Source organism: Octodon degus, unplaced genomic scaffold, assembly GCF_000260255.1.
Source record: "Octodon degus isolate 3935 unplaced genomic scaffold, OctDeg1.0 scaffold00156, whole genome shotgun sequence".
Classification (NCBI taxonomy): domain Eukaryota; kingdom Metazoa; phylum Chordata; class Mammalia; order Rodentia; family Octodontidae; genus Octodon; species Octodon degus.
This window is the reverse complement of record NW_004524732.1, coordinates 507,959-517,724: the sequence shown is the minus strand read 5'-3', so window position 1 is coordinate 517,724 and position 9,766 is coordinate 507,959. Positions and strand designations below refer to the sequence as shown.

At 41.7% G+C, this 9,766-nt stretch overlaps 2 long non-coding RNA genes across 2 annotated transcripts in view; one reads left to right on the top strand and one right to left on the bottom strand.

Moving 5' to 3' along the window:
* Window positions 1–882, bottom strand: part of LOC111812978 — a 23,301-nt gene extending 22,419 nt beyond the window's left edge. The window contains exon 1 of the long non-coding RNA XR_002818339.1: window positions 825–882. This is a non-coding gene — a long non-coding RNA (uncharacterized LOC111812978). The remainder of the gene's footprint in view (window positions 1–824) is intronic.
* A 160-nt stretch (window positions 883–1,042) lies between these two features.
* On the top strand, window positions 1,043–9,288 carry LOC111812976. Its single transcript, XR_002818338.1, has 3 exons — window positions 1,043–1,236; window positions 1,337–1,495; window positions 9,135–9,288. It is a non-coding gene; the product is annotated as an uncharacterized LOC111812976 (long non-coding RNA).
* Window positions 9,289–9,766: the final 478 nt, after the last annotated feature.

Below are 9,766 nucleotides of genomic sequence, written 5' to 3'. Positions count from 1 at the left end.
GAGAGAGAGAGAGAGAGAGAGAGAGAGAGAGAGAGAGAGAGAGAGAACACGCATTGAACTCATGTTCTGGGCAGACTCTGATGCTAATAAAAGCTAATGTTTATTCAGTGCTTGCTGTTGCCAGATGCTGTTTTAAGTTCTTTTACATGAATTAACACATTTAATCCTCACACTAACACTATAAAGGAGGAATTATTATTCTCCTGTTTGCCATATTGTTCTCCTGTTTTCCAGGTAAGGCTCAGAAAATAATTTGTGCGCAGACACTCTGTTGAAAGGAGTGAGGTGCAGAGCAGGACACTCACCCCTCACGTCCGACTCTGGAACTCACACACTCACCCGCCCCCTGGGGCCCTCAGCCTATGGCCCTGCCATCTGCCGTGCCAGGGAATTTGTTCAGAAAAATCTAGACTCTCTAATCCAGAAACCGGGGACCAGGCCCCGTCGTGGCTGTTTTAGTGAACTCCATCCACCCAGATAATTATGATGCTTGGCAAATTAGGAGAACCATTGCCCAAGCCACTTCCTGCTTTTAACATTCATAACAAGCAGGGATTAGGACTAGGGATAATTAACACCTTTGGATTGTGTAAGCATTTTAGAGTCAGAAGGATCACATGTTGAAGGATCGATCAACTAGAAAGTATTAGAGCCAGGCTTGAACCCAGCACCCATGCCCACAACCAGCTTCTACAAGGCTGGAAGGCTCTGCCATCCAGAAACATAAGGCAGGGAGGAAAGCGAGCAAGAAGACATGAACCCTGGTGTGGGAGATTCGGAGGGAGGGTGGCAAGGAGGATACGTGTGAGAAAAATCAGACAAACCTGAGCTCCTTGGCTGCTGAGCCCCAGGCCGTGCTGGTACTCAGCTGTGCCCACTGGGCAGCCTCCTGTGTGCGGGCTGCTGGCTCCTCTGAGTCACATGCATTAGACCTATTTTTAGCTCGGCCCTGATGGGACAAGTTTGCCGGGTGCTGCCAAATCACAAGAACAATCACACCCTGGTAACAAGCAGGCTCCTCCTGGCTCACTCAGAGCTGTCTGGGCACATACCCAGCCTCCGCCCAGTTGCCAGTCCCACCTGGACCAGCTCTAGGTGGGGAGAAAGAGCCTGCAGGGGAATCCTGGCATGCACATTGGATCCCTGGTCATAGAATGCAACTGCTGAAGAGGCCCACAAGCAAGAGGTCCAGCGGCAGATTACAACATCCCTGGCTACCAGCTAGTCAGCAGGAAGGTGGGATTCACACCCCAGGTTTTCTGAGTCCTTCCACTATTCCCTGGAGGCAAGCTCTGAGTTTTTTAATGTTGATTTGTATTCTGTCTGCTTCTCATAGCAATGAAAAATCTGCCCCAGCCACACCCATGCCCACAGTAATAAAAAGCCCTTCCTAGGAGGTATTTGCAAATGGAGGCTGCTGCTAGAGGCACTTTCTCTGAGAAGAAACAGTGATCCAGTGAAGCCTGCATGTGAGGGATCCCGGTCACAACTGCCGGTAGCATCTTTATGCTATTGTTTTTACTCACCTGTTAAAGTTTCTCCTTTATTATGTAGTGTTTCATCCTAATTTATCCAAAAAGGAAAAGGGAAGAGAGATGTGTTATTATTATTAATTATAAATATATTAGAGATGATAATTATGGCTGTGTTTGGCATCAGGCTCTGTGTTTTACATTCAGTAGCTCCTTTAACCTCACAGTAACCTCAGGTGGTAGGTAATGTTGGCCCCATTTTACTAATGGAGAAATTAAGTCTCTTAGAGATTTGTAAATCGGTCACTCAAGCAGGCATATCCAGGAAGTGTCATGAGCCAGACTGACAACCCCAAAGTATGTGAGCTTGACCACAGGCATTCTGGCTAGAAAACAGGAGACTGGTTCAGAAAGCAGGGGGCAAAGAAGTGGATAAAGAGATGGTAGATGTGGCTTCTGTACCCAGTCAGTGAATGAGAATTACATCATAGAGTAAAGAATAAGTGAGATACATCTTCTGGAAAAGTAGAGTTGTGAGGCAGAAGCTACAGGGATGCAGGAATCACACAGCGGAGGAAGTAGGAGTTTCTGGCTCACAGAGCAGGTGGCTCCCACCTGGAGGCACCCCAGCTGGAGCCAAGGAGGCACCTTTACAATGGAAGAAGGCTGGACTGGTCCTTCCAGAGCCAAGGTCTATGGTCTGTGAGCGGGCAGGCATCCTGAGGGCAGACACCACACTCAGGGTTTCTCTACCCCAGCACCACACAGGTTTGTGCAGCAGGGAGGAGACATCATTTTCTGAGCATGTCTTCCCCTGGGATGTGGTCGATTTCCTTCCTTGCCTTGGTTGTCTGTTTTGAGAATTAAAGGCATTAATTTAATTAAGGTGCTTATGACCATACTACTTCAACTATAGCTGAAGAATCCAAATTTAAATCACCACTCAGTCAGCTAAATTTTTTTTTTCTCAATTCATGAGTTTTCTTTCACTGTTAGTGATTTCTTTCATGGAGGAGAAACTTTTTAAAAAGATGAAATCCCAGTTGTTGATTCTTTGAAGTATTTCCCAATGAAGCTTGGTTTTTGTTCATGAGCTCTCTGCTTACCCTTGCGTCTTCAAGTTTTCAACCTACTTTCTCATCCAGTAGATTTAATATTTCTGTTTTAATATTTACATCTTTGATCCATTTTGACTATAATGGGCTGGCCAAGTAGCTCAGCAGATTAAAGCACCTGCGAGCGTGGGCCAGGGGATTGATCCCCAAGTCTGCCCCCAGGCATGCTGAGACAGCAATCAAGACTGGGTGTGGTGGCACCCGCCTGCAATGCCAGCTCTTGGGAGGCTGTAAACAGTCTGATCTAGTAGTGAGACCCTAAACACCCTGTAGACCCTTCCCTAAAAAATACCAAAAAAACCCCAAACAAACAAACAACAATAACAACAACAAAAAAACATTTTGACTGTAGTTTACTGAAGGGTGATAGACATGAGTCTAATTTTAGTCTTCAGCATGTGGAAAACCAGTTTTCCCAGCACCATTGACTAAAGAGACTATCTTTTTTCCAGTAAACAAGACCCAATCCAAAAATGGGCATCTGAGATGAATATATACTTCTCACATGAAGAAATGCAAATGGCAAATAAGTATATGAAAAATGTTCAACATCATTGGTCATTTAAGAAATACAAATTAAAGCAACACTGAGATTCCATCTCACCCCAGAAAAAATGGCTATCATCAAGAGGTGAACCAATAACAAATGCTAGAAAGACTGTGGGGAAAAAGGAACCCTTTTCCCTTGTTAGTAGGGGTGCAGAGTGGCACAATCACTGTGGAAATCATTGTGGAGATTCCTTAGAAAACTAAGATTAGAAGCCCATTCAACCCAGCTATTCCCCTTCTTGAAGAATAATTGAAAAGCATCATACCGCAGCAATATATGTGTACCCATGTTTACAGCAGCACAATTTGTCACAGCTAAATGTTGGAAACAACCCAAATGCCCATCAACTAAGGAATGGACAAAAATGATGTATTATTTTTATGCAATGGAGTATTACTCAGCTATAAAAAAGATAAACTTAAGGCTTTTATGAGTAAATGGATACAACTAGGGCCCATACTCATAAGTGAAATAAATCAGATCTTCATGAGCAAACATCATATTGTTTTGTTAGTATAAAGTAAGAACTTGAAAGACTAAATAAAATCTAAAAGGTACAATAGATACTATGAAAGGGAAAAATCTGAAGGGTAGGAACAGCTGGGATGAGGAAAAGGACAAAAGAAAGAAAAAAGAAAGGGAAAAGATATATTTATTTATATATACAGCATAGCTTGGATAATTGTACTGCTGATTTCTACTGGTCTATTGAAAGGAACAGTTAATACTTAAATTTTTTTCTTCTCCGTTTTAGTTTTTTACTTTTTTAAAACCAATTTTGCATGCTTATATCTGGTAATCTAAACAACTAATTTGAAGACAACATTATGCAACATAACAACCATTGTTTAATTCCTACCATTTTGTTTAGTGAAATTGTGTATTATTTTTAATGGAGTTTTATTGTTTACTATTTTTTATTTTCTTAGAAAGTAAAAAATAAAGAGAAAAAAATCACTTCCCAAGGTGAAATAATGGACAAGTGGTGGAATTGGGATTTGAATTGGGAGCAATTCCAGTCCATGTGCTCCCAATTTCTTTGCTCTGGCTGGTGGGAGCAACACAGGTGATCAGTAAAGGGAAGTAGCAGATGATATGTTCTTAAAGCACATTATGCTGAGACCCACCATTTGAGGCAACCAGACCTAAATTTATGGGTCATCTTATAATATAGACACAACACTAAGCTTAGCTCCCACCAAGTTGCAAATTAGCTGAGGGACTCTCAATATCCTATAGACATGATTTGTTTGACCTGATACTGTTGACTGATACAGAACTATGAAGATTTTATTTAATTGCAAAAATTAGGAATTGTGAGATTTCGTTAAAAAAAAAAACTCAGAATATAACAGTTAAGAGTGCTCAGCAGCCTGATTATACTGTTGCCTCTTCCAGTGGCCTTTTGCATTGGCCTACTTCACACATTATGTACATATGACAGTCCATCAAGAACGGGGCAATAGAACACATGCCTCCTAAAATTCTTCTGATTCAATGAATTTTTCTGAAGGGCAAGGACTCAGTCATCTTCCTAGGCTGACTTGCTCCTCTGACAACTTGCACTGCTCCAGCGTGAGACATGGAGAGAATGCAGCTCTGTCGGTATGATCTACCCAGTGCAAAGCACTGTAGGGTGTCCAACTCATGTCTCCCGGGGCTTCCCATCAAAGCTTCTCCTGTTGGACAAGCTGAATGGACTGGTGAGGACATCCATGCAGCTCTCCTTATCCTCCTTGTGATAAGGAAGACCACTGTGTCCCACAACACAGGTGTTTCCCAGGTCTCACTGAGCATGTGAGAAGCTTCTTGCCCAACATTACCTCACTCTTCAGCCAGAAAGGCACATTTGCTCTGTCCCTGGATGTTACAAGAAGTTTCTCCTCTACTACACAATCAAGATCATCTTGTCCAAGTATCAGCAAGCACAGTGCCATTCAACTTGCATAGTTGTGAACAGTGACACTCAGCTAACCTCTGACACTGCCCAAAGCCTCATGTTAAACAGCTCCATGGTTCACTGGCCCTTTGGACACCTCCTCTGTGCCCAGACTTGTGTTCCTGCTGCTTTCTCAAGGGCAAATGAGGCTACTTGGCCTCAAGTACCAGGTGATCTTATTCTATCTTCATGAAGACTCCATTAGGTCAGCACTGACATATCCATTTGACAGGGAGAACTGGGGCCAAGCAAGAGCAACATCTCAGCCAGTGACAGGCAATCTGATCACCAAATTCCACTTTCCTCATAGTCCAGGAAGTAGGAAGACTCTGGTCGGTAGCACAGAAACAAGAACATCAGGAATCCTCCAGGGCAGGAGGTAGAGTGGGAGCGGTCCTGTGTGATGGAAGGTCAGGGAGGCTCAATGAGAAACTGGGAAACTGGACCAGACCCTTGAGAAGTGGGGCGGCTGGCATGGCGGTTAGCACTGCCTTAACAGGGAATTCGTGATTCATGATTAACTGAGCAGCCAACAAGGAAGCCGTGGAGTTCTTATTTATTAAAATTGTTATCATTTGATTGATTTTTAACCCTTCATGCTCAGAATCGCATTAGTCATGCTGTGTGTGCATATTAGACCAACTGGTAGGGGTGTGTTGATTAGGAATGAAGGCAGGGTGATTTAATGTTCTATATTTATAATATCTACGTACAAGGAAAAAAATCTGTTTTAGTCAATTGCCTATACTCAGGAATTAGCTGGAGGCAACCACACACAGGATCCCATACCTCACCTGCCCCAGCAAGCCCAGCATCATCTCAGTTTCTCTCTTCTGCCCCCGATGAGCTCAGGGAAGTGTGTAGCCTGGCCATGTTCATGCCCAGTTTGAAAGTCATGCTTCTGTGTAATTTCTGTGTGACTTCAAACAGGGAAACTGCTCCTAGCTCCCCTCACAGAGATGACATAAGGACGAAGGCACTGGGTGAGGGGTAGCAAAGTGCTTATACCTCAGCTCTGCTGAAGAGGGCAGAAGAGTGTGAGACATGGTCATTTAGAGATCAAGTCATGGTTCCTGGTCCCCTAGAGCTCAAAGGCCCCATGGTTCTCCCACCTGTGTGCGGAATCTGAACAGCCAACCCCTACCTGTGAGCCAGTCTCAGGTGGTCCATTCTTTGGTGGGCTTGCTGCCCTACGTGATTCATGCACTCTGAGGTTGCAGAACCCCTTCCCAGCAGTTAGCAGTGGCCACAGTTTCTGGGCATTGTCCACCTCTCCTTTCATTGGTCAGCTATTTGTTGAGAGTATTTCCGTGATAGGCACTGTGGAAAGAACTTTCTGGAGTTTTGCTACTCTTTCTATTGATACATATTTGCATGACATAATAATTATACTTGTTTTGTAGAGTTGGTACATGTTTATGTTATATCTTTATTGTCTGTACCCTTCTGTCCCCACCATGATTCCTTCTTCCCCAGATCCCCTGGTCACCTTCACAGTCTTTCTCTATATTTTCCACTATCTCCCTTTCATTCCTTCTTTAAATTATTTGTAGTTTGGATTTCTCAAATGAGAAACCATATGATATCTAGCGAGCATTACGTCTACAGACCCATCTATTTTCCTATAAATGATTCAAACTTGTTCTTCACTACTTCTGGGTAGTACTCACTGTGCATAAACACCACATTTCTTTATCCCTTCATCTGCTGATAGTCTGCTTCCATAATTTAACTATTATGAATACAGGTGTGCATGTGTTTGTGCAGAGCAATAACTTTAGCTCTTTTCGGAAGATACCCAGAAGTGTAAATAGGTCAAGTGTATCTTGTGTTTTTATTGTGTTGAGGAATCTCTATTGTGTTTTGAGTTCTTAATGATAACCATTCTTACTGAGTAAACTGTAATATCAGTATTATTTTGCTTTTCATAGAAATTAACCTAGTGAAGGAAGTCAAAGACCTCTATGACAAAACCTATAACATTCTGGAAAAAAAAAGACTGAAGAGAACATATGAATTTAGTTTTAAGGTTGTTGTTTTTTTTTAAATTTTGTGTATTTGGTATAGGATCTCACTATGCAGCTCAGACTTGTAGTGATCCTCCTGTTTTAGCTTCCCCATTGCTGGGATTATAAACAGGCACCACCATGACTGGTCTCAGAGACTGGCTGGGCCCACCAGGGGCGGTATGGGGGATCAAACCTGGGTCCTTATGATTGCCTAGGCAGGTGCTTAGACCACTGGGCTATCCCTGCAGCCCTTGTTTTACCTATTTTCTATAAAATTAAAAAAAATAAAATGGAAAGACATCCTCTGTTCTTGGACAGGCAAGACCAATGTTGTCAACATGGCCATGTTACCAAGAATGATACATAAATCTAATGCAACCCCAATCAAAATACCAATGACATTATTCCCAGAACTATAAAAATGTAATCCTAAAATTTATATGGAATGAGAAGAGATCTAGACGGGGCTGGTGAGATGGCTCAGTGGTCTAAAGCACCTACTTAGAACAAGCTTAGCAAGCACAGGGACCGCAGTTCAATCCTTCAGCACCACATGCCAGCCAGCCCCGCCCCCTGGTGGGCTGAGTGGCCACACACACACACACACACACACACACACACATAAATAAATAAATAAAATTAAAAAAAAGAGAGAGAGAAGAGATCTAGAATAACAAAAGCAATCTCCAGTAACAAAACAAAGCAGGAGGCATCTCAATCCCATATTTCAAGTCATATTACAAAGCTATCATAATAAAAATAACATCGTAATGTCACAAAAATAGAAATATTGACCACTGGGATAGGATAGAGCGCAGGGTAGAAGGTGCAGAGACCACCCGGTGTTCCTTCAGCTGTCTGATTTTTTTTTTTTTTTTTTTTTTTCGGAACTGGGGACTGAACTCAGGCCCTTGTGCTTGCCAGGGAAGCACTTATTCTACTGAGCCATCTCCTCAGCCCCAAATGTCACGGCCTGATTTCTTACAAAAGGGCTAAAAACATGTACTGGAGAAAAGATAGCCTGTTTAAGAAATGATGCTGGAAAAACTAGTTAGCACATTAGGAAAAATGAGCCTATACCCATCTCTCTCACCCTGCATTAGAGTTAAGTCAAACTGGATCAAAAATCTAAATATAGGAATAGAAACAGAGTCTACTAGAAAACAAATTAGGTAAAACTCTTGAAGACATATGTATAAGCGAGGACTTTTTAAATAGAACTTCAATTGCATAAGCATCAACAAATGGGATCATATAAAGTTAAAAATCCTTCTTCACAACTAAGTAAACAACCAAGAAAATGAAGGAACAATCTACAGAATAGGAAAAAATTACTAAGCACTCCTAGGACATACAGCTACTATCCAGAATATATAAAGAACTAAAATAAAAAAAAAATAGACGCTCCCTCAAAAAAGCTCCAATCAAAAAATGGGCCAGTGAAATGAATAGACACTTTTCCAAAGAAGTACAAATGGTAAATAAGTACATAAAAATACTCAGTTTAAATGGTTTATTCATTTACTTCTCTCAATAGTTGCAATTAACTTTAGTTTTCCAGGGAGAGCTGAGGAAAGTATCCATTTAGCATGATCGGGGATGTTAAGCATCACCATGAAAGCCCATAAAATGTGCCCTGGGAATCCCAAGGAAAAAGCACTCCAGTTAAGAGAGGGAGAGTGAGGAAGACTCTAAAATTACCCAGATTGAAAGTTATCTCACGTGACAGTGTAGTTTTAGATGCTTTCCTATAGAATAGGCAAGTCACTGCCTCACAAAGAAGCCAGTGGCTTACAAGGTCAAAAATGTTAGTGAGCTAGTCTGTGGAGAGATTATATGTCGATAAGCACTTTTAATGACAGATACATATCTTGGGGAAAAAAATCTACAGCTCAACAAAGATATTCTTGTGCACTGAGAAGGAAGTATTGTTTTTTGCTTTTTGATTAGGAAGGAATATGAAGCATTTAAAAATGTGCTATTCAGTTATTTGAATTTGTGAAATTCATTTTCTATAAAGAAAACTAAGTATGGCTTTTGTCGTTACAGATCTATGAATGTGACCTCTCTCAGTGGACAAGAATTACAAGAGAAAAAGAATAGTCTACTTCAGCAAAGCTGTGGTGAAATAGACATTCTCAGAAACCTGTCGTTGGTGGGAGTGTAAATCACTGCTTTTTCTGAAGATTATTGAACAATTATTTTTTGTTTATTTGTTTTTAAATTCCTGAGGCCTTTATTTTATTTTATTTATTTTATTTTATTTGTAGCCAGCTCAGCCCAGGCTGGGAGTGGGGCTGGCATGACATGTGGTGCCGGAAATCGAACCATGGTCCCTGGGCCTGCCTAAGCTTGCCTAAGCAGGTGCTTTAGACCACTGAGCTCTCCCACCGGTCCCCTGAACAATGTTAATGAGCTTTACAATCACCATTGTACAAAACTCTACTAATGAAATAGCTGGAGACTGGGATAGAGATTTATAACTCAATATGCTGATCCTCACAGTGTACTTTGTAAGGCCATTACCTCAGAAGCCATTTAACTACCCTACAACAGAAGTTGGTTAGATAAACTATGGCAAACTTCATGATAGAGCTGAAATAAAACATAAGCTCTATCAGAACAGGTGTCTTCATCTCTCGTGTTCATCACCATAACCCCAGCACTTGGTTCACAGCTGA